Source organism: Macrobrachium nipponense, chromosome 17 (assembly GCF_015104395.2).
Source record: "Macrobrachium nipponense isolate FS-2020 chromosome 17, ASM1510439v2, whole genome shotgun sequence".
Lineage (NCBI taxonomy): Eukaryota > Metazoa > Arthropoda > Malacostraca > Decapoda > Palaemonidae > Macrobrachium > Macrobrachium nipponense.
In genome coordinates, this window is record NC_087210.1 from 56,744,544 (window position 1) to 56,769,543 (window position 25,000).

Here is a 25,000-nt window from a genome sequence, read left to right on the forward strand (position 1 = left end):
GGAATGTCTTAAATATCAACAACTTCTAATACATCCTGCCTAAGGATGTATTAAAGTTATAAAATATCCAGTAACCCATATTCAGGATGGAAGTCGTTTGTACATTTATTTTGATAGTCCCTAAATACTAATAAACCTGCAAAGAGCCTTTCGCGTACAAAGTGACATTACCAGAGGGTATACCACATGTTCACTTGAGTTTCCTCCTAATGATCCTCATCGCTCTGACAATATGGACGAGCTCATTAACAACGTTCATCGACCTTTCTTCCAGTTAAAGATATAAATCCTAAACGTCGTTTCAACTTAAATGCAAGTGTTGTAGCATCAGCTAAGAAAAAGTATTTTTTTATGAATTCCTAATCATTTGGCTGGGCCAAGAGAGATACTTGTGAACCTGTAATTCCAATCATGAGTTATTTAAACCTAGTATAAACTATGAAGAATTCCATTAAGGCTGTTAACAAGAAAATATGATTCACCTATTAGGAGGTTCCTGATAAATGTCCCCTGCCTTGTGGGTTTAGAGTGAAACAGATGATAAGTCATTTTGAAATTTCTTGAAACAGATAAGTCATTTTGAATTTTCTTGAAACAGATAAGTCATTTTGAAAAAGATTATAAGTCATTTTGGAAATTTCTTGAAACGGCGTTCTTACCATATATTATTACCGTAATACACCCTCCATAGGGATTACCTGAAGTTTTTCCTGACAGCTGCACTCCTACAACTGTTGTCATAATCATTTGGTTCAGTTTTATGGTACATGATTTCAAGTACAAATAATTGATTCTATCCTTACAAGGCAGGGGACATTTATCAAGGACCTCCTAATAGGTGAACCAGATTTTCTTGTCAACAGCCTTAATGGAATTCTTCGTAGTTTATACCAGGTTTAAATAACTTCTACTCTAACATTAGCGTAGGATTTAGAGCCTATACTAGCAAGTTTTATGGTAATGAAACACTTCCCCTTAAGAACGAAGCCACTGAATGTAATGGTTAATATTACTATATTTTTTTATTGTTTTGCAGGCAATAAAGCTTAAAACTTAACTAATCTATTCATTTAAAAATTTTGTAGTGGCTCTGTTTTCTAAAATGTAAGGGAAGGTATAAAATATTACTCAGTTTCAGTAAAGCGTGCTTGTAAATAAAGATGCTGATAAATTAACAGTTGAATCACATCTAAAAAGATATCCACTTATGGAACTCATTTTTCCCTTGCATCAGGAGGGCAGGTCATCACATGTATCAGCAGCTTTAAGATTCCACAGACTCATTTTGATGGAGGTGACAAATAGACGTAATGATTGTTGGAAGCATGAAACCAGCGATTTTTATTTTTTTAACAAATGGGTTATACTTGCCTTACACCATCAGTGCATGACCGGTAACTGCCAACTAGTTTGCGATTTTGGTCTCCCTGACAAGGAGCCATTGGCTGACTGTAAGTTATAGCTTAAAACTCGGAAGTCGATTCTTCTCTGAAGTTTTAGGTAAAGATGGCAGATGCGTCCTTTTTCAGATTTTTTAAAAGAAATGATAATGCCAGTTTAATTTTGAAATTCCTTTTAGAAGCCGCTGTTTTGCGATTGACTTCAATGTTTATGACTATTTAGTTTTTCTTGGATGTCGTCATAATATCAGAATCATAATGATGACGGGTGCCACCAAATAGATGAATCAATCAATTCTCACTTTTGACGTTGAGGATATTTCTAGGCTCATGGTCATGACATCGACTGCCACCGCCACCTCGTTAATCGCGTTTCCAGAAATATATTGGTCTAATGATGTTATTCCTTTCAAACAATCCAACTGTATACGAAATCTTGTCCGTTCTGTTACCTATTTTCGTTCTTTCGAAACAAAGGGGGTCGATTTTGTTCTGTCTAATTTATAAAGATTTTGTTCAGTCACAGAAATATTGCGACTAAATTGATTGACTTAATTTACAGTCTTTAATCATGTCGAACGGAATAACTAAATGGCATAGCAACAAGTAAACGCCAAATAACTGCTGAGAAAGTAAATAGATTCCGGACACGTAACCTGGTTACGTCAGCGTATGAGCCAACAAGGCTGAAAATGAAACCTCGTTCGGTCATCAGCTTTCTCGCACAGTTTTATCCTTCAAACTCTCAGTGATTCGCATCAATGCTATATCACGCATTTGCTTCTTTCGTTTTCTCCTTCTTCTTCTGTGTAAGTCAATTTAGATGCATTGGCGCATTTATGATCCATTAGCGCCTGATTGGCTCGCCAGAAACATGATGACGTGAGTGACCTGATACGATGTTAATGGCCAGAATGATACGGTGCTCATACCCTCGTGATCTATTACAGTACAGCACACAGGACACGATGATATGACATTACACCTCAACGGCTCATTCGCAATACCCTGATCCTTTTATCGATTATGCGAAGTTGTGAAGTTATAGAAGTTTTTTTTGAGGGCGGTGGGGGAGGGGGGGACACATTTTTGTGATATTTGCTAGCTATGAATAAAAAGATGTTACTGCTCATGTCATTGTTGTTCTTCCCAAGAATTTTCCCATCAATATTTTTGACAATTTCAAAGATAGTATATACCTCGAAACAGACAACATAATGTTATCATAACTGAGTGATAAATACTGCACCTGAACCCCCCTTTACCAGCCCACCCCCAGCTACCCCATTATTATTTAGTTTATTAAACAAACATCGCCGAGATAAAGTTTTTCATTATTATTATTATCTTTATCATTAACACGCTTTTTCATCAGGTCTGAATGAAATTCGGAAGAATGCGCCACATTACCCCTGTGTTAATGACCAAAATGACTGTGACACCAACTTCGATGCCTACAAAATTTTATATTATTTTATTAGCTACTAATATTACAATTCCGGTGTCCTTTCAAGGCTCAAGTGATCTCCTCGAAAGAGAAGAAGAGCCATTAATGCATAAAATCAGAGTTGTCGCGTTTTCGAAGATGAGGTGAAATCCGCAGCAAGCAGCATAGTTAATAACGCCATCAATAGTTTTCACGCCCTCAGCAGATTTCAAACGGTTTTTATCAGAAGCAACGATTATTGAGATAAATAACTGGCATATTCCTTGGTTGGGTGCAGTTTATTCAGTGTTATGGACAATTAGAGAGAAATTTGGTTATCACATTACTATGAAAAACAAAAAAATACTAACCTGTGGTAACCCGGATACGCTGATTACTTTGTAATATGAACATAAACAAGCCGACTTTTAGATTACCTTCCCTTGTCTTTACGAGTGGCAACACACGCTTAGCTAATATTCACATTTATGAGTTTACTCATTACCTTCATATATAAATATGTATGTATATATACATATATATATGTGTATATATACATACATATTTATATATGAAGGTAATGAGTACATCCATGTATGCGAATATTATTAGCAAAGCCTGTGTTGCCACTAGTAAAGATAATGGAAGGCAATCTGAAAGTCAGCTTATGTTAAGATTACAACGTAATCATCCTATCAAGATAAGACTTCGGGGACCATTTGATAAAACTAACCCATTACACGTTATCCGGGTTACCACAGGTTAGTAGTAATGTTGATAACTCAATTTCTCTCTAATTGTCCATAACGCTGAATAAACTGCAACAAAGCAAGGAATATACCAATTAAACATCTCAATTATCATTGCTTCTGATAATAAAAAAAAATGAGATCTGTAGAACGCGTGAAAGCTATTGCTGGCATTAAATATATATTATATATATATTATATATATATATATATATATATATATATATATATATATATATATATATATATATATATACCTTAGGTAGACCATACATGTAACCGGTTACATACATATATATATATATATATATATATATATATATATATATATATTCATATTTATATTTATATTTATTTGTGCATGTACGCATATTTAACACACACACACTTATATAATAATATATATATATAATATATATAGATATATATCTATATATATATATGATAGTCTATATGTATATATATTATATATATATTATATATATAAGTATTTTAATATATAGTATATATTATATATATATTATATATGATATATACATATATATATATATATATATATATATATATATATATATATATATATATATAAGAAAACGTCTGCTTTAAACCAAAACAGATGAAAAGCGTCCATGGCACTTGGAGCCACTCACTTGAAGATTAATGCGTCGTACAAATATATCAACTACTGACCTTTAGAGAGAAAACTCACCCCGTCCCTCACCCCACTCTATTGTATACGTATGAAATGACCTTTCAAATGGAGTCCATGCTTTCCTTCAGCTAAAGGTCTATCGCATGTTTTGAGATTGGCTTTCCTCGTGTATTTCCTTCAAACCTGCAAATAGGTTTGATCAAATCATGTAGACATACTAAAGGTAAACACTGAAAAGTTATTGACTAACCGTTACTTATTGTCCAGTGAGGATTCAAAAGTTAGCCAATATTTCATGGTGAAAATGAACCACAATACTGTGCATGAGTTTGTGTGAGCGTTTCTCCCTAATCTGGTCTCGAATGTCAATTCAAGACGCCACCAGACTTGTTGAATTTGTTAAAATAACCTTTCATATGATTAATACTCATATTGAAATCTTCCATCTCAAGGATTAGTGTAGAAATTAAATAAGAACACTAGAATTTCGTTTAGGTTATCTTAGCCCCCGTGAACGAGTTCAATGAGACTATTGGAAGACCTAGAAAGGATGACTCATTGTAAGTCTGAATTTTTCAAACGAAAGGAAAAGAGGAGGAAGGTCAAAGAGATGTTGATAAATATTCTGGCTCTTTTCCATATTCTGCCAGACCAATATAGACGAGGCGGTTTCAGTTCCCAAAAAATAATTCGATTGCTTAATGGCTGTTGTAAATTGCAGTTTAAGTTGATACAAGTTGGGACGCATTCTACAGAACTGCTCGGCATAAAACCTACGACTGGCTAAAGGCGTGAATATATCAGTAAAAGAGAGAGAGAGAGAGAGAGAGAGAGAGAGAGAGAGAGAGAGAGAGAGAGAGAGAGAGAGACACTATGCCAATGACTGGCGAAAGTTACCCGAGGGTCGTAAGAATTTGATTTTTGGAGTCGCTCTCCTCAAAGATTCTCTCACACGTAAAACGGAATGAAACTGTCAGCGCTAAGAGGCAGAGCAATCAACCACACTTTCTCGAGTTCGCTCTGACGTTGAAAGGAGCTGACGTCAGCGCACAATGAAAGGATTTTGAAGTGAGGTTCGCGAATTTCTTATCTGAGAGTGAAACTTCACTACTCGATAAAAAAAAAAAAATGAAGTCTAAATTTTGTTTGTTTGTTTGTATGGTGTTTTTGTGTTTCATGGAACCAGTGGTTATTCACCAACGGGACCAACGGCTTTACGTGTCTTCCGAACCACGTCGAGAGTGAACTTCTATCACCAGAAATACACATCTCTTACCCCTCAGTGGAATTGAGTCTAAAGTAACTGATACATCGAGTGAATTTTACGTTTTATCTTTGTCAAACAATAACAAAGGATCCAAAAATAGCAGATATGACTGGCTTATACCTAATTTCACATCTGACTTGACTTGAATATCGAGGAAATCTAGTCATGTGGAATACGACAAGGATTCTGCTCCATCAAAGATCATTTCTTATTCCTTAATGATTTATAGCGGATACTAAACCATAAATGTTGACAGCACGCCGTCACATGCCATTATTTCGTCAAGTCATATAGACATCAAGCTTTTAGACTTAAGGTATAATGAAATAAAAAATATATATGACGATACTGCATGGTCAGTTTCCTTTGAGATGTTACCTTGTTGTAAAAATACAGCTTTGTCCAGAATTATCTTTCTCTCCGGTAAAGTACATTATTAGTTTATATATAAACATATATTTTCTACATCTTCCTTATGCATAACATTATTTCTTATTCATTTTTTCTGTGCTCTATGTAAAAATTCATAGCTATGAATGAGACTATTCTTGCCATGTTTATGAATTCAACTGAACTGCTTTTGAATAAGGATGGGAAACTAAAGATCTCACATAGAAGCGTGATGATTAGCACATGAATTTCTGTGTTCAAAGAAGTTTCATCAGTACGGTGAAAAGATGAAAAATGAAAGAGAAAATACGAGAAATATAAAGACGTTCGAAAGAAACTGGATCTCCTGCTCTTCAGCAGTCGACTGATGCCTCGTGGCGACAAAATGGGAGCTTTCACCACAAGATGAAAAGCCTTCCGGGCAAGTGAAGCCCACCAATGGGCGCCATCCGAAATCTCTCCTTTGTCACAAGACTCGAAGATGAATATTACCAACGCTGTCTTTTGGAAGCTTGAAGCCACACTCGTGCGCGCTCGTATGTGTGTGTATACACAAAAGCACACATATTTGTGTATAACTATGTATATATCTATATATATGTACATGTATGTATGTATGTAGGCATCGTCCCTTTTTGAAAGCGTCAAATATGCATTTACATTCCATTTCTTTTTTTTCATTTTTCTTTTTTATCTGCATCGACGGTGATTGTATCATTTACTTCCAGTTTCAGCTAAGTACAAGTATGATGCTCTCAACATATATCCTGGATGGTGAGAGAGACAGACTAGATACTTTGTTGAAACAAAAATTCAATGATAAAATCATCGTCAATGCAGAAGACTCGTAAAACTAAGAAAATACATATTTGATACTGTGCCAAAAAAGGGACGACTTTAAATTATATAAATAAATATATATATATAAATATATTATATATATTATATAGTATATTTATTATAATGATATATTTTATATATATACATATATACTATATGTGTGTGTGTGTGTGTGCGTGTGTGTGTGTGTCCTAGACGGCATTAATAAAATATATAGAGGGATATTTTATGCAGATGAGGTTTGATAGGAATACTTTCCCTTTTGTACTATATTACGTGCAACAAAACTGATAAAATAGAAATGGAAGAGAATTACAAATGAAAACTGTGCATAGATAACAAAGAAAGCATCAGAACAGATAAACCCAAATTGCAGGAGGCGGTAATGTCAATTGATGAGGTTCTAAAATTAGTGCTCGTACTTGTCTACTAATCCATACGCAGACCCCGTTAACTAAATTTAAAAAAAACTGTTTTCTGTATTACTTTTTTTTACACGACGCCACGTCCATTCAGAAACTGACAGCACCGCTCCAGGCTAGAGTGAAGGCCTTGCAACAGGTTACACATATAAGCGTTTAATACTTCCCCATGTAAACAACGCCGTTATCAGCACAAACAACGCCACCACACTCCCAGCCAGTAGAGCTGTAGGGGGGAATGGTTCTGTCGGGGTGGGCCCTTGGGTCCTCGAGGGAGATGAGGACGCCTTTGGGGATGGACGGGCCTCGTCCCTGGGGGAAGGATAGCGGGGTCGGTGACAGGATATTGCGTCGTTTCCACGATGTGTGAAATACGTTGAATACTTATCGAGGGATTCTATAAAAGAAGGAGTTGGCACCTCGTGTTTGTGAGAGATACGGCGAATGGGGCTTCGCTGAAATGGAATTTTCTCGCTTCCCACCTCATTCGATTCCTCTCGTTTCCTGTGACATTAAATTTTCTTGGTCTCGATGCATTTCTGCTTTTTTTTCTCTCTCTCCGGTACGATTATGTGAGGTTCACCCGCGGGGGAAAAAATGGTCTGGCTGGAGGGGCATTTGATGAGCAAGAGCCCGTTCGGGCAGAAGGTTAGTTTCATTAGACAACCACATCGACAGCTCATATTACTGTATATTCAACTCCGTATGGGAGTAGTGCCATCAGTGCACCTCACGTGGTACACTGTAGGTATTACTTGAAGGTCTTTGCAGGGTCCCTTCGACCACTAGCTTCAGCCTATTTCATTCCTTTTACTGTACCTCCTTTTATATTTTCTTCCATCTGACTTTCCACCCTCTTTAACAAATATTTCATAGGTACAACTGCGAGGTTCTTTTCCCGTTACACCTTTCAAACTTTCTAAGTCAATTTCCGTTTCAGTGCCTTTGGCCTAAATTCAGTATTCTATTCTCTATCTATTATTCACTAAATCTAAGACAAAGAGGTTGAAGAATTAACCACAACAACTACTTCAAGAATGACAATGTGAATCACACAGCATTTGACTCTGAACGAAAAACATAAATTATTCTTTCAAACAAATACGGCGGATAAGGCTGGATTCCTTCTCTCTTCAGTCAGCCCCGACCAAATTTGCTCCGGAAAGCGAATGAAATCCGTATTGAAAATTCTGCTTAGGATAACACGACGTCACCTCCACGGCGAGGCCCATTACGACTAAATTAAAACTTGCCGAGGCGTTAAACTAATTAGCGAAAGAGAAAGAAGAGAGCGTCCCTCCCTAGCCCTGCAAGAGATGAGAAATGGAAGTTCATTTTGGATGTGAATTAGTAACAATCATCTCTGTGCGAGTAACTGCCTTGCTTACCCTTTGTTTTACGAAAGCTTTTCGTATCGTTTTTGTTGTTAGCTCCTAGGTTTCTCTTTTATTTCGTAATTTGTTCCGATATTTTTCTGTTATGGGTCGCTCTTTCATAGCTAATTCGATTTCAAAAATATCGAAAGTTATTTGGTTCTGATTACTCTTGCATCTTCATACAATACAGATATATCCGGCGAGTCGATTTAGGCCTGTCTGTCTTCGAAGTCAAACTGGCTATAACACGCATCCAAAACACAACAGACATGAATTTACGCAACTTAACATAACAGATCAGTCCAAAAAAAAAACTGCCTTCGACTTAAGAATCCGTCTGAGATATTTTTATTTAGAGGGTAATAAAAGAATCAGTTTTTCCAGTTCATTTATTGCATCGTTACTTCCTTTCAACTCTCGAAAATTGTTGTTGTTGCCATTTTGTCGCGAGACTTATGGTATCGATGTCGGTGGGCAATTTGCCTCAAAAGTTATGGCTCTCATAAACCTCAAACCTTGGCAATATCGTTGCAATATCTATGCAGGAAGACAGGTTTTTCTTAAAGAATTTAACCCGCGGTGTCAAAACCCCTTCGATCCTTTAGGTTTATATTTCTTCCGAGGCAATTCTGCATTAAATTATTAAAACAGAGTACAAAGCAATTTTAAAGCTGGAATTTTTCCAACATTTCTTCCTTTGGGAACTGCAGGATGAAAGAGTGCCTTTATGTTTATACATACTACATGCACACACACACACACACACACACACACACACGAAGCAGAATAAATACACTAATTATCAAGTCAAATTGGCATTTTATAACCAATAAGATCATTCTTGTTACTAAAGACCTTTTTGTAACTTTAAAGGGGACATTATAGCCAACAGTTTGGTACAGAATGGACTCCTCCCCATCACCCTTCTTGGCTAATTTGTACATGGAATGCTATGGAACATTTCTTTCACCGAACATACAATTAGGAATGAGAGAGGTAGATAAAATATAATTTTGCCGTAAATGATAATAAAAAAGAAATTCAAACTAGGTTAAATATGAGAACACGAAATTCCACACGACGCTGTCCGGAGATAATTCTCATGCATACAGCTGCTCCTTCTGTAATACCAAAGTGATAAAAAAATCTGAACGGGTCCACCAACAGGCCTCTAACCGCCATGAGTTATTATGACCAAGATTTTTTAAGCTGAAATAAGCCGCAAGAAAAGTGTTCTTAATTTGGGCTGCCCAGACCAGAAAGTAAACTTTGCTGTCTACAACGCTCAAGAACATTGATAAATTTGGAATGAGGTAAAAAAAAAAAATAATACTCACAAATTCATCCCTGATTCAGATGAATTCCACAAAAGAAAACAATGAATGTTATTATGGACCATGAAAAACAGCTGCAAAAGAATACCCGAACGTGAGAACTGCAGAGTCGAGAAACAACCAGAAATATGTTTATTGCCATATTTTTTTTTTTTTTTTTTTTTTTGCAAAAAATCCTTAGTGAGAAAAAGAGAGACCTAACAACGAGTTTATCTGACCATATTTGAGCCGTCAATCATGATGAAGTCAACAATGTGATAATAATCTATTGTTGAAATGAAAATCATCATGAAAATGAAATAGAAAGCAGAAGTAATAGTACTTAAAGCAATGAAACAACGAAGTGAAGAGCCATCAAATGAGTGGTCATTATCAGCATTATCAATATAGACAATATAAGAGGAAACGAATCCCTAACCACTTTTCTCTCATCAACAGAAAAAAAATCGGAGGGCTAGATTACAGAGAGCACTCCAGGGGGTTCAATAATGTGACCCCTTCCCCAAACCCCCCTACCAAAGGGAATGGACCACTACCACGGGACACAGATCCATCAACTGGGATCAACATCCTCGCATCCACCCCAACCGAGCCTAAGGTGGTCCTCAAGGCCTGATAATAAAACAATACACCTTTAAACTCTCTAAAGATAAGGTGACCTCTCGAGACCTGAGGGACCTTGGCTGCAGTTATGCGTACCATCTCATACGCGTAAAATATTAAACAACATTATAAACGAAAACAGTAAAGGGAAAATTGTCCTTCATCCAACAGACAAACGTTATCTTACTTCATTCCCTCTCAACGTGCAAAGCATATTCAAGTGTTTTCCTTTTACTTTGAAGTTTTCAAAAAAATCAAACGTAATGTGCATGACAATAATTCATCATAAAAGAATATGATCTGAATCAAATAAATGAAAGTGATTTCAAGGAAATTACGTAAAGTAATTAAAATACAATTAGAAGATACGACAGTTCCTTGTTGTGTCTCCCCTACAAAGACCGCATTAAAATGCAAGACATTCCTTAACTGCCCTCTTACTTTCGGAAAAACTCTGACAGTCCGCATTATCCAATAAAATAAAATCACTCGACACATCGCTATTCAATCAAATGAAGTAATACGATCCGGGGATGTCATTTGTTGCCCTGAAACCCGCTGCATTTTCAGTCTGAGTTTAATTTACTGGGGGCGCTTTGGCATGAGTTGAAAAGATGAAAGGGCTCATGTGAATACAGCCTCTATTACAGATTCCTGAAATTCTCGGTTCAAAGAGACATTCAACATGTTGACGGTCGTTCGCCGACTCTTTGTTTCCAATACCCGGAAATCGTTCAAGTTACGAGACGGTGATCTTTTTGTTCCATTGTTGGTTCGCTCGCTTATATAAAAATATATTTTTGTATATAATATATAAATCATATTATATTTGTGTTTTTAACTTCTATCACGTAAATAACAACCCGATATAAAATATAAATAAAGTATATCGCCAAGAGGTAAGTGGAGCCACGGAGTGAAAGATCTTTTTCCTTTACTCTAAATTAGCCTTTTCAAGCTTTAAAATACCGCAAAAGCGTAAGATCTTGCTCTCCATTGTTTTACCTGCAATATAATATATATATATATATATATATATATATATATAATATACATATATATGTATGTATAGTATATATAGATATATATTTATTTTTATATATATATATATATCTATATAATTTATATATATAGTATATACTATATCCGTTAGAAGTCGAATGAAAACAGGTAGTTGGAGCAAGTACTTTCGTAGTTTATTCTGAACTTGAAAATGTAGAATAATCAACGAAAGTATACTTGTTCCAAGTCGTGGTTTTCACTCGCCTTCTTACATGGATTGTATATTCTCAAGCACGTAGACTTGTGTGCTATATGTATATGAGAGAGAGAGAGAGGAGAGAGAGAGAGAGAGAGAGAGAGAGAGAGAATGTTTGTGTCATATTTAAACCAGCATCACATACTCGACGTGGTTTCATTACCAGCAAGTAAATTGCGCCATTTAGACAAATTGGTCTTATGGTCAAACCATTTCCGTTATATCGCTTAAAACTCGTCATGAAGGTGAAGCAGTTTAAACGGTACACTAAAATTATTCACTGCAACTGTTATGAGTACAATGACTTTCCTGGACATTTGCACTTTGTTAATTCGGTATCTATTAATTCTAATCCCCTTCCATTCATATAATGTGTACTTTTACCAGTGGTACGAAGTCAGTTGTTATACATTTACTAAAATAGGTGAAATTATCATGGATCGGCCTTGAGAACTGATACCATGAAGACGACGTAACTCCAAATTTGACACCGCTTTTTTTTTGTGAGTTGTACTTTCTTATAGAAGGTGTTTCAGATCGTTTTCTTATGAAAATCATTTATTTCTAAATAATTGTCTAAAAATATCAACAGACCATGATAAATTATGCACACTGTATTGTAAAAGTGCACCTTTTCAAAATTTTCATGCCATCTTCACGAAACCGGAACCGAAATGTTATGGCTTTGAAACAAAACTAATTTCTTCAAATATGACACGGTTACAATTACAAATCAGTTCTAGTTGTTGGGTGTTTCTAGTAATTGACAAAAACGTAAGCATTATTCGGTATGGCAATACATCAAGACACGAAACATGGTCTGAACCGCAATAGCGACGGCCAGTAAAAATTTCATCGAGCCTTATCTCCCCTTTTGCACAAAACAGGTCCCGTCGTCTAAAATAGAAATTCAGGTTTTAAATACCTATTATGATAGTTGCATTTCCAGCTTAACACGGATAATACAGTTGTCATAATAGAGAGGTGGTCCACTGACAGTAACAAGGTAAGAGGAGTTAAACGAAAAATTGTTGTTCATTAGGACCCCCAAGGTAAGGCTGATGAATTAATGAAAAGGTGGTTTGATACTTCTCGTTATAACAGCCTCCCTGTAAACACTGAGGCATGTTTGAAGAACAGGTCACCTAAAAGGCAGCATTTTGTGGAAACGAAAGCTGGAGTAAGCGCGGGGACTCGTCTGCCCTTAAAGTTAAGTATATCTTAGTTTTACCAGACCACTTAGCTGATTAACAGCTCTCCTAGGGCTGGCCCGAAGGATTAGATATTTTTACGTGACTAGGAGCCAATTGGTTACCTAGTAACGGGACCTACAGCTTATTGTGGGATCCGAACCACATTGTATCGGGAAATGAATTTCTATCACTAGAAATGAATTCCTCTGGTTCCGCGTTGGCCGAGCCGTGAATCGAACTTCGGACCACCGGATTGGTAGCCGAGCGCGAAATGCACTCGGCCAATGTGGAACTTCTCGTCAACCCTTTACTAGAAATGAATTATTGTGTGCTATCAAGCGAGGAAAGCCTACTGCCTCAGATATGGATAGAATAACATAATTAAATGATTGCAATGAAAGATAGCTTTAATGACACCTGTTCCTAAAAGTAATGGAGAGTATCAGCCTATATCTCTGACACGGTGCTTTTACAAATTAATGGAGACTTGTTTTAAATGGGTTACTTTATGTTATTATAGAACAGATATCTAATAATTTGTTTAGAAAAAAAAAAATTACAACGGATTGTGTTATTAAAGTACTAAGTAATAGCAGGGCCAGATGTAGGGCTTTTTGTAGACCTTAAGGCAGCCTTTCATAGTGCGAATAGTGAGGTAATCCGAGAACTGGCAAATAGAGAAGCGACATGTTTATTGTTAAAGTAGATACAGAGCTATCTAACTGGAAAGAAAGCCAAAGTGTGGTTCCTTGGTCATGAATGTAATTAATGTTATTAGAGTTGGGTACACCACAAGGTTGAGTACTGAGCCCTACTTTTAATGTATTGGACAAAATTCCTGATGATATCTTATACAATGTGATTCTGATGCTACTTGTCACTAACAATGGCAGAGCTGTAAATCTTGTTCCCATATGGGTTGGTTATAAATGAAAATTAAGAGCAAAATACAGACTTGTAGGACAGACAGATAGTTGTTCTTTATTTAATGAGAAGGTATTAGTGATGTATGTAAATTTTAAAAAGGCGAAATTCGAGATAAACTACGTTAAAAATCTGTCTGGCGAGACTTGAACCATTACAAATACTACTTCCAAAAAAGAGGTAATGGAGCGGGCATTCCGGTCTTAAGGATGGTTTATATTAATACAGTGCGTTCAGTTACCGATTGTGCAGTGCCTGCAATACTTTGGTAAGTTATTCGGAGAAGGAACTGAAGAAATTAGAGGGTATCCAAAACAAAGACAAGCGTTTTATGTTGGGATGTACAGTGAGTACAAGGATAGTAGTTAACCGTATTCGAGAAAGTGTCTCTATTGCCGTTGTTAGAATGATAAGGAGAGGAGGACAGAAGTATGTATGGGAATGATAATTACCAAGTCATCAGGAGGGTTTAATGTTCCAATTCAAGCTAACAGCTATTCACGGAAATTGCTTAACATTTTGTTCAGCTATGATGTTGTGAAGTACTATGTTTAGTTGCCAAAAGTTAGGCCTTTCAAGCCATGGTTGTGTAAAAGGTCGAGATGTGTATAAAGAAGTGGGATTACAAAAAGTTAAAACAGGTGTTCTAACTATTGTGTAATTTACCAAGATGTTATGTTTTCCGTTTATATTGTGATGGGTCTGTTAATAAGATAGTAGGCTGGGGGTGGAATGATCATACGAGAATTTGATGACCATACATTTTCCGATAAAATAATTTTTTAAACGAATGTAGGATAATCGCTCTACAACAACACCGAATTGTATTCATGCAATTCACGGAGGACTGAAAATTGTCTCGGGTAGAAAGCATAATGTCTATTTTTGTAGATTCCCAGAGTGCTTTGCTTGCTTTGAATTGTCAAGATCCGTCTAAATCTGATTTGTTATACATTGTAAGGCTTTGATTTATGAGACAGAACGAAGTGGTTTTTGTTAAATTTTGCTGGATACCTTCTCATTTAGGTATATATTTAAATGAATTTGCTGACAAATTAGCAAAAGATGCAACACGTCAAACCTCTGTTAATATTGTAGGTGTTGTAAGTTTTCGTCAGATAGAGGTAGGTACGAGACATCGGAGAGCTGCTGCATGCGGAAAGGATTTTAGCAGGCGGCATTAATAGCAAGAGGCATTATTTCATGTATCTGGAAATACCAGACTACTTATGGCAGAACTCTTTCTGAAATTGGCATTTATATAACAAGGTTATTGTGATACATGTATTCATAGGAATATGTTGGTGACGGTAATAATTTTTCATGTAAATTATATAACGAGCCAAGCTCGTATACATTGTCATGTATTATACTGTACTGAACTTTGAATTTAGGGATAGGTGTGTTAATACAGTTCCAGAGCAAGTGTTTTATTTGCTTAATAACAGGGTTCCAAGAATTGTGTAGAAGTTCCCTAAATTTCTATTGGAACTAGTAAATTTGGAAAGTTAATGATATATTGAAATACTTTGGAGGGTATACCAACATGCTGATACACCTTATTTGACGTATGTCGATAAATATTTTGTATCGAGTTGTAGAAATTTCGTCAGACCTTCTATATGTTTACACCAAAACACACACGACTTACTGGTAGTCTTAACCAGTGCTTCGTAAGATTATCCAGCTTTGCCTAGATTATTCACCGCTTAAAGGCCTGTCCACATGAGCGGGCCTGATCGGCGTGCTCCGGGATTGACGGGCAAATTCTGGCGGGCTTACCCGTGAATGTTGTCCACACGGGTGAGGCGATGGAGAGGTGGGCGTGCCCGACGATGTTCAGTGCGATACGATGAACGTGGTGCCTACCGCAACGAAGATATTGTGTAGCATGATAATTGCTTTGTGTGTGTGATGAAAAAGAAGAAAAATGAGAGAATATGGTGCAAAGAATGGCTCAGAAAAAGAAACGTATATGGTTAATGTAAGTCTGCCAGGGTCGAAGCTCAAGCCATCGGGCACCACCATGGTGATTTTGCTACAAGACCCATTGGGCAATTTGACGGTTTGCCTGTCAAGTGTGCCCGTTAGAGGGGAGGTCCGCTGATCAGGCCCGGTCGTGTGGACAGGCCTATAGATTACTGTCTTTTTCAATGTTTGAGATCTATATTTCAAAAGCTGCCATCGTGCCTACGTGGCAAACTTCACAGTAGTATAGGGGGACCCTTAGGAAGCTCTTGGTAACAGTGAATCTATGAGAATTGAGTACATTCTTTTGATACATACATCGACACATTTCTGGCTTTTGGAAGTATTTTATCTACAGTAGCTATGACTTAAGGTCTGTCCACACGAGTGGGCCTGATCGGCGTGCTCCGGGTTTGACGGGCAAATTCTCGCGGGCTTAGCCGTGAATGTTGTCCACACGGGTGAGGCAATGGAGAGGTGGGCGTGCCCGACGATGCCAGTAGTGTGTTCAGTGCGGTACGATAAACATGGTGCCCACCGCAAAGATGATGATATTGTGTAGCATGATAATTGCTTTGTGTGTGATGAATGCTTTGTGTGTGATGAAAAAGAAGAAAAAGAAGAGAATATGGTGCAAAGAATGGCTCAGTAAAATAAATTTATATGGTTAACGTAAGTCTGCCAGGGTTGAAGCTCAAGCCATCGGGCACCGCCATGGTGATTTTGCTACAAGACCCATCGGGCAATTTGACTGTTTGTCCGTCAAGTGTGCCCATTAGAGGGGAGGTCCGCCGATCAACCCCGGTCGTGTGGACAGGCCTTTACACATGCAGTACTCCATGCGTTCTACTTAAAATATCCGCTCACGAATTCAACTCTGCCCATTTTCTCCTGTGCTACTGTAAATTTCTGGGCTCACCGAGTAAGAAGCTGCTAGGAATAGTGTTACACGTTTGAAAATTATTCAATGTTTTTGAGCCTCATACAAACTAATTAGCTTTTGAGCGACATCCAGTAAACTGTTACTGTGCGTAAATGTTTAATTAGTCCTCACCTTTTTTATCTGGATGACTGGAGTGTTAAGTGGAACTTATTATAGCAGGTTTCAATCCCACCTGCTATTTTTCGAAAACATGCAATTTTCATTCTTGCAGGGGAAAAAGTGAAAAGGGGGTCTTTGTAGCTATCGCCATTCTATTCACGCAGTTTGAGGTTCAGATTTTTTAAGTGTCTGAATACGACATATATTACCGTTTTTAAAAAATGCGGTGAGTCATACGAAGAGAACTTCAGAGCCTTGCTGTTATACGAAAAAACTAACATTCATTTTGTCACATCAGATTTCCTTGCAATGACATTATGGCACACGTGCTTGCCTATAAAATGTGCTTTTAAAGCAACCCATTATTCCTTCCTCAGCTAAATTCCAATCCACGGACTGGTTTTTTTTAAATACTCCAGTTGTCAATTCACTTTACTTTCCACAACTGTCAAACTGTGCATGCGCTCAACTCTGAATCTTCAACTCTTGAATCTTGTCGTTTACCACTTACATGCTCTTAAAGTTACTGAAACGTTCTCGCGACTACAGATATTAAGATTTTGGATGATGTTTTTATAAATTTTTATTTTCCTTCATAACTATACTCTGCAATCCTTAGTGTATCTCCACATTCTTTTACAACCACATTTAACTTTTCACTGACCTGGTTTCAGTATTCGTCGTGCATAGTTTTAAAATACTAGTTATGAAACCAGATTTGGAAATTAATTTTTCTCGGCCGAGAACATTGCTGTAAACAACAAATTTGCAGGCTGATTTTAGCTATCTTCAAGACTGTTCAGTTTGCCTTAGGTCTTCAATTATCTTTTGTTCTATCCTCACTTGGTATTTGCAATATATTGACAAAGTCCTGGGATTTGAACATTTATAATATAAGATATCTCTGAACAAAGGCTTGTGTAACTTATAGTCTTTAAAACGTCTGAACCACCTGGATGAACTGATGAACATTAATAAAGGTGAAGCTAAAAGGCGAAGCTTTAATTCAAAAGCTTTAATTCAAAGAGTATTGCCTTATTCCGTAATCATACAAAAGGATAATTCACATTAACAAATTTTTTAACAAATCAAAGCTAATCTAATCTCATGTAGAACATCCACTGAAAATGTTGAATTCCTGCTCTTGCATCTGCAATCGGCTTTTATGCATTCAGCGCATTCCTGCGATGTCCTGACAGCTCAAACACGTCCACCACTCTGTATGACTTTCACCGATTTTATGCAACCCGGTAACTTTTCCAAGCAAGTGCCACTGGCTAGTGAAAAATATCCTGAAATAAACAGATTACCACATCTGCATTCCTTAAGTGCATCATCCACAAGCTTTTGAAAATAAAGGAACAAAACATCTTTCAAGTTATAAGCTGATTTAAACAGGTAATTATAAGGCTCAAGTACCACATGGCTCTCCTAAAACAACTTGAGTGAGGAAGTTTCCTTTAATAGTAAAATTTTAGTCCCGTACTGGGTCCCCAACCCTAGCTCTAACAAACCTTCAACCTATAATACACAAGTATCTACATCTGCATAACTAAAGTTAAATTAAAATCAAACTTTACTTTCATTCTATGACAAGCTCTTAGTATGAAATATTGACTGACAAGTTCTGATGAAATAGCACATGTTCAAAGCTTAATGCCATGAGAAAAGATTCAAAAGTTCAAAGTCCGGTATAGGAAAACTAAATCATTAAGTAGTGTGAAATTGATGCTTACGCACACAAATTACAAAAAGCCATTAGAAAATTAAACTCCATTTAGCATTATTAAAACATTAACTGAAGCATTCCCATTTCGAAGTGCTTACATATGGATAGTTAAAAACTAATTGAAATTCAAAAACTCAATGATCCTCAGTAACCGCATAAAAAAATCATTGAACCTTAGCAGTAAGTGCTGCTCAAAAAACTCTGTATTAAAGTTATTCTGAAAGAAATCTCGAAAAACTAGCAAGCTGGCAAGTTAGATTAAAACAATTCCTGGAACAATGTTTGAACAATAGTATTGAAGGAAAGTGCAAGACAACGATTTTTTACTATCAGTGATGGAAGTTACTTTTAAAAACAGTACATTCCAATTCAAAAAGACCGGCAACGATTTTGGAATGCAATATGGAAATTTTCACAAACCAAATTTAAGTTTAAAAAATAGGAATGATTAATGGCGAATTGGAAAAATGGAAATTTGCTTATAGCAGCAAGAATGGTAAGGACCATCGGATATAATGCTCAAGGAAAAAGCAGTTGAACTGTAAAACTATTGTTATGAAGGTAAAAAAAGGCTGAAGATATATGAACGAAGGTGCAGTAAAAAGAACGAAAGTCAGCTAGGAGCCGAAGGAACGCTGATAAGAACCTAAGTAATGCCTACAGTGCACCGTATGTCGTAAACTGTTTGCACTATCCGCTATGGAAGGATACAAGCGTGATTGTGTTTTAGATTGCTTTTAAATATATCGGTAACAATCTTAGTTTTGAGCAAAACTAAAGCAATAACCTCAGTTTTTGTAAAAATGCAACTTAGCCACTTTTGACTACAGTCTCAAAGGGAAACAAGACTGACTGACAAGTCTATTCCAGGCCTGAATGCAATGCTACAGATAGTAACACCGTATGGGCAATTTGGGTTACAATTCTAATAAAAATTGAGAGGATCCATAGTGGGGAACCAATGTTTGACCCGAATAAACTCAATTTCCATAAACCCAAAATGCTATAGACTTAAGACTGAATACACTAGTTACGATTAAAACCACAAATTTAAAAATTAAATACCACCTGAAGCTTATACATGACATGCGTACAGTCATAAGGCCTAGCCCAGTGGTTGGTTAGTACTCCACTAATGGAGCCTAACCTAGGAAGCACTGTCCTTACTGGGGAAGGAGGGTTTGACCCACCTTACCACTAATCAACAACACCTAAAGAAAATTAAGCAACAATGACCTGGCCATGTGATGGCAGATGAACATTCATACCTGAGCATATCTTTCAAAAAAAAGAAGGTTAAGTCAAATCCTTACCAGCTGGAAGGAATAAAATTGCTAAAACACTTTGATAGCTTTGTTGCCCAAAGGCAAGTTCGTGTGCAGCACAATAATATGCACAGTAAGATACACATTCCTACAATGTATGACAATTCACTATAGCTTTCAACGCCGAAAGTAAAACAGATTAGACGAATCTCCAAAGGAAACAGCCACTTTGCTGCATTGTAAAAGCTGGGTTGAGGTATTTGTGGGAAAATATAAAACATACTTTCAACTTAAGACTAGTACAGAATAGTACTTACCACCTGAAAGAGAATAAAACATTAAGTTTTTTAAACTCCCATGAACCAGTATATAGAAGGCCTTAGGGCCTCCTATATACAATCATGGGAGCACCTCCATCCCAACAAGGGCACCGCCCCTGAAGGGGTGGAGGTTAAGAGTATGCTGGTGAATATCTAACAGGTGGCATGAAAATGAAATTAGTTTCTATATTCACCAAGTCGTGGGTAACTCATGTTAGAATCTGCACCTCTCCTAACCATTGCTTACATTGCGAAATACCTTTAAGGATACACAACCTCATGCACAAAATTAATCGCCTCGACCATTTGGTAGATCTAGGGTACCTATCCGCGGCGGCCCAGACTATGGCAGTTGCGGTTTTTCTATGCAGTTTTACCTACTGAACAAGAATTTTAAGTAATATTTATTCGGACGACTGTAATTAACCCACAGGGGCCAGTCCTAAAGGTAATACTTCAGAAGCACTCCGCACTGGATATTAAAATAAATAATCACCTACATGGAAAGAGCATGTGAAAAGCAATATGAAAAGTATAGTCATTATATGAGAGATTGAACGGGGTGGAATAAAATGACCTTGATAAGTTTTTAGCTCTAATTTTTCCTAAGTCGGGAGAGGTGTTTCCTCTACGGTAATGTTTACTTTTAATGAGCCCTCTAACTTACTTTCTTACGCAAACAAAAGCAGTTCCAGTTACTCATTATTGGCCGAGAGGTGTGACATCCTTATGATGTCATGGGTTTCATAACCAATTACGAACGACTTTAGTCGAAAACTAAGTTTCACTAGCATTTCAGCGGAGTAATAAAGTTACCTGTCCAGCGTCCACTGGTATCCTTGTTTGACTGAATACTCGAATAATGAAGCAAAAACCGGCATTTTGTCTTCCTGTAGCTATGGCAGAGGCAGTGGCTGGCCCTTCTGGCATTAATTTTGACAGAGACCTTCGATTTCCTACCGATTGTTTGCAGTGCAATGTGGGTTACGGTGAATTTTATCATTATTTGTCTAGTGGGGGTAAAAGTTGTGATTGAATATGCTCAAAGACATAATTTAATTCTAAAGCTATTTGTCGGATCGACTACAACAGGAACGCCTTTAGGTGTGATCCGCCACGGTAAGTAGCCTTAGTGTAACCCCTGTGGCTAGCACGCACAGCGCAACATTACCTCTTGCCAATACATGCCGTGCTTGCCAAGAATCTTTAAATATGCGGATAAGGCGCGAAGCACCGTTCCGCCACGGCCTTACTGACAGCACACATAAATCGATCGTCGCGGATATGTAGTCGCTCCCTACTTTGTTTGTCGTCGTTTTGGTATTGCCGCCATATTGGTTTTGGTGTTCTTCCGCCGATTTCGGTCGGCGGTCTAGTGGGCCCGCGAATCTGTACGTGCTCACAATTATTATTGCTGCAAAGCACTCATTTCTGGTATTTCCCCACCCAAAACCCCCGATTCCCAACCGGGGGGCCCCCAAGCTTGTTGGGTGGAAAAGGGGGTTAAAATAAAATTTCCTCAAGAAAACAAGATGAGATTCACTGAAAAAACACCATTAAATGAAGGATTGTTAATTGTATTTTAGAAACTGGTGATGCGGCTTGCTTCTGAAGAATTACCGCCGTGTTTAGTACTGGCCCTTGGGGGTTAATTACAGTCGTCCGAATAAATATTACTTTAAATTCTTGTTCACAGTGGGTAAAATAACATAGGAAAACGTAAATTGCCATAGTCTAGGCCACCGCGGATTGCTTCTGTAGAAATACCAACCATTCACACACTACATTTACACAACTTGACAAATAAATACTTTCAACTTGACAGTATTCAACTCTCCCCACTGCATCCGCTAACCCTCCCAGCCACCCCTACTATATACTTAATTTATATCTTCCACACTTGAAACAATAAGATATCCGTTTCACTAGCCATTTAATGACACTTAAACCGCGCCTCTTTCGTGCCACGAAAGTATTGCTTCCTATAACTAATACAAAATATGAAAAATTTGAAAAATTTTACAGTAAAAACCCAACCATTACACCCTAACCTCCCTCGATTACACAATTCGCCGTAACTAGTGCTAACCCATATTTTAGTATTCTCACTTCACCATTGTATACAATAATCACCAACTCACCAAATCCATATCAACGAAAAAACTAAAACCAACGCACTAGACAAGACTGTCACAAAGCTTCCAGCAACCTTTTACCATTCACAAACAGACTAGTTTGAACAGCTTACCTCGAGAGCCTTGGGAGCCATGTAATGATGGGTGGTTGAGAAAAGTACTTCTACATGCAATGGGGTGTTACACATCTGAAAATAAACTATAATTAAATTGGCAAATTCATCACCACCAGCAGGGCAATAAAGATAAGACTACAAAAATGCTAAAGTAGTAATTGTGACAGTTTATTAAAAAGTTTAACTTTATGAAAGCTAACAATAAATATGGTAAACACTACGAGGTTAATTAATGGAAAACGACAAGGTTTCACGAGCTCTTGAAGAAATAGCCTCCAAAACTTCAAAATTGTTCAACAGCGAGTAGAGCCACTTAGCCTACCTTCCACCAACCTCCGTTATATGCGGCGACACCACGCAGCAATCCCGACTCCTTACTCGAATATCTAAATTACGGCATGGTCAAATCACAAACGAACACGAATAGTTCACTATGAAATGCACTGTTAAATTCCAGAGTAAAGCCGGCGACCATTTGTCAGAAAGAAAGAAACCGCCTGGACCTGAAGTAAAGTTTTGGTCTCACTTCAACGCAAGGATAATATTAGAATTGAGCTAGACACGCTCGTCTGCCAAGGACCTTAATGCACTCACCAAAACGTCTCATGTTCTGTCTCATTTTCATTTATATGACATTTCATAGGAGTGTGTCTACGAACTTGTTTCATCTTCCAGATTAGGTCTTATTTTCCATACGTTTTAGTCTTTTTATTACGGAACGAAATAAAAATCCCAAAGTATAACGAAACACTCATTGGAGTTGGCGTGAAAGATTCACTTTTTACCGCTTGTAATTTTTTCCATCATGACCGTTATCAAGAACATGATAAGTTTATGTGTACTACACAGCTCTGTGCATTATATATATATATGTTTATTATCAAAAGCATTCAAATTGCTTATCATCCACAAAGCAACCTACTTAATAAGAATGTATGAACCTGAATTTCATCTTCGTCTGATTTTCAAATTGATCATTTCTCTTCTTTACGTGTAATCGTTGTTCTGTTTCCCTCGTAGTTTGGCGTCTTTGCTGTGAGTAAACTACCAAGATTCTTATTAACTATTTATAATCCATTGCTTTACCATATGAATCCTGGTCAAGATTACTATGTAAGTTACTGACGTAAACAGCACCTATAGTCGAATCTGCAAATTCAGTATCAATTACAGAACTTGTTGATATATTTTTCCCATGGATTACACAGAAATGTTAATGCAAAATACAAAAATTTGTGGATATTTGCTCAGTTATTATTATATAAATATTTCGTGAAACGTATTTGTAAAAAAATATGCTTGTATGGTGACTTACAACGGTTTATATAATAAAATGAAGAATAATGGAAAATTTCTTATTAACATGAATACTATATATCTCGTGCATAAATATTTGTACATTTTTCCTGAGCACATTTTACTTTTAAATGCTCTGGTTACCTAAGATATTCAAATAATCCAGCCAGCGTAGCATGAGATAAGGTTTTCAAGCTCATTACAAAATTCACGAAAGGAAATATATAGTCAAGCTAAACAAGCTGGGTATGCGAGGAAAGTGCGTTAATTAATGGACTTTTTCTCACATGATGACAAACAATCTTTCAAGAGACCCAGGTTAAATTACTCAGTGAACATTTTGGATGGTGCGGATCAGTAGGGGCATCTCTCGTCTTTAGAATTAGTTTTTGTAGTCTTTCTCCTAAATTCAGTACATTTTCTCGATTTTATCTTCCCTTCAAATAAGCTGCAATGTCGTTATTCGTTGCATGTTCCATTGGTGTATATGTATGTACTGATTACAATACAGATATTACAGGCATTATCATTCCAATGCACACTAACGTTTCTGAAAAGTCTAACGGGTAAGTTTCTATAAATATTGCCTACTCTGGTACTTTTTCCTTGGCTGTAAGCATATATTCAAGACATGATTGATATTTGTTTTGAGACCAGACTAGATAAAATTGATTTTAGGACTGTCTTTGACTTTGGGGTAACCATAAAATTATGTTTTACAGCAATTGTAAATTAGGTATTGGTTATGTGCTCGATAATATTCACGATTGTATAAGAAATCAACATCATTTCCAGATTCGATAAGAACGCATATCAGCTCCTCACATTACTGTAGTCCGGAAATTCTTACCAAGCAAGTGACTGGAATATTGTTTATAATTATGTCAGTTTTGAGGCTTGCGTTTGTCCTGAATCAAAGAACTTATTGTGTGTGCTCAGCAGGTATGGTTTCTGGACTTCGATTCTTTAACTGCTAGGCTAAACAACCGTGTTCAAGAACTAGTAGTGAACATTAGTTTAGTAATACCCTTCCAAATTTTTCAGTGAATTAAACTTTATCACTGAATGACAACTGTGACTGCATTTTCATGCTATTTAGTTTTTCTTCCTTTGCTTTGGAATCTCCGTTGGAGTTTTCATTTGTGTCATTGTCTTCGTGACATCTTTTTGCAGCACAATGAGCTCTTCATTAACTAATTTTTTCCCTTATTATAACACAATCCAGTTTCAAGATTTACGTAAGCCCAATTCTGTGGTGTTCAAGCATAGGATGAACTCAAAGATTACAGTTTAGA

The 25,000-nt window shown here is 36.9% G+C and overlaps 1 protein-coding gene and 1 long non-coding RNA gene across 3 annotated transcripts in view; one reads left to right on the plus strand and one right to left on the minus strand.

The window, feature by feature from the left end:
* The window catches only part of LOC135196250 (leucine-rich repeat neuronal protein 3-like), a 365,131-nt gene that overhangs the window by 311,422 nt on the left and 28,709 nt on the right, over window positions 1-25,000 (plus strand). The gene's annotated exons all lie outside the window — the stretch shown is intronic.
* LOC135196041 (uncharacterized) lies at window positions 17,539-23,636 on the minus strand. Its single transcript, XR_010310293.1, has 3 exons — window positions 22,732-23,636; window positions 22,407-22,481; window positions 17,539-18,136 (listed from the first exon to the last, which is right to left on the minus strand). It is a non-coding gene; the product is annotated as an uncharacterized LOC135196041 (long non-coding RNA).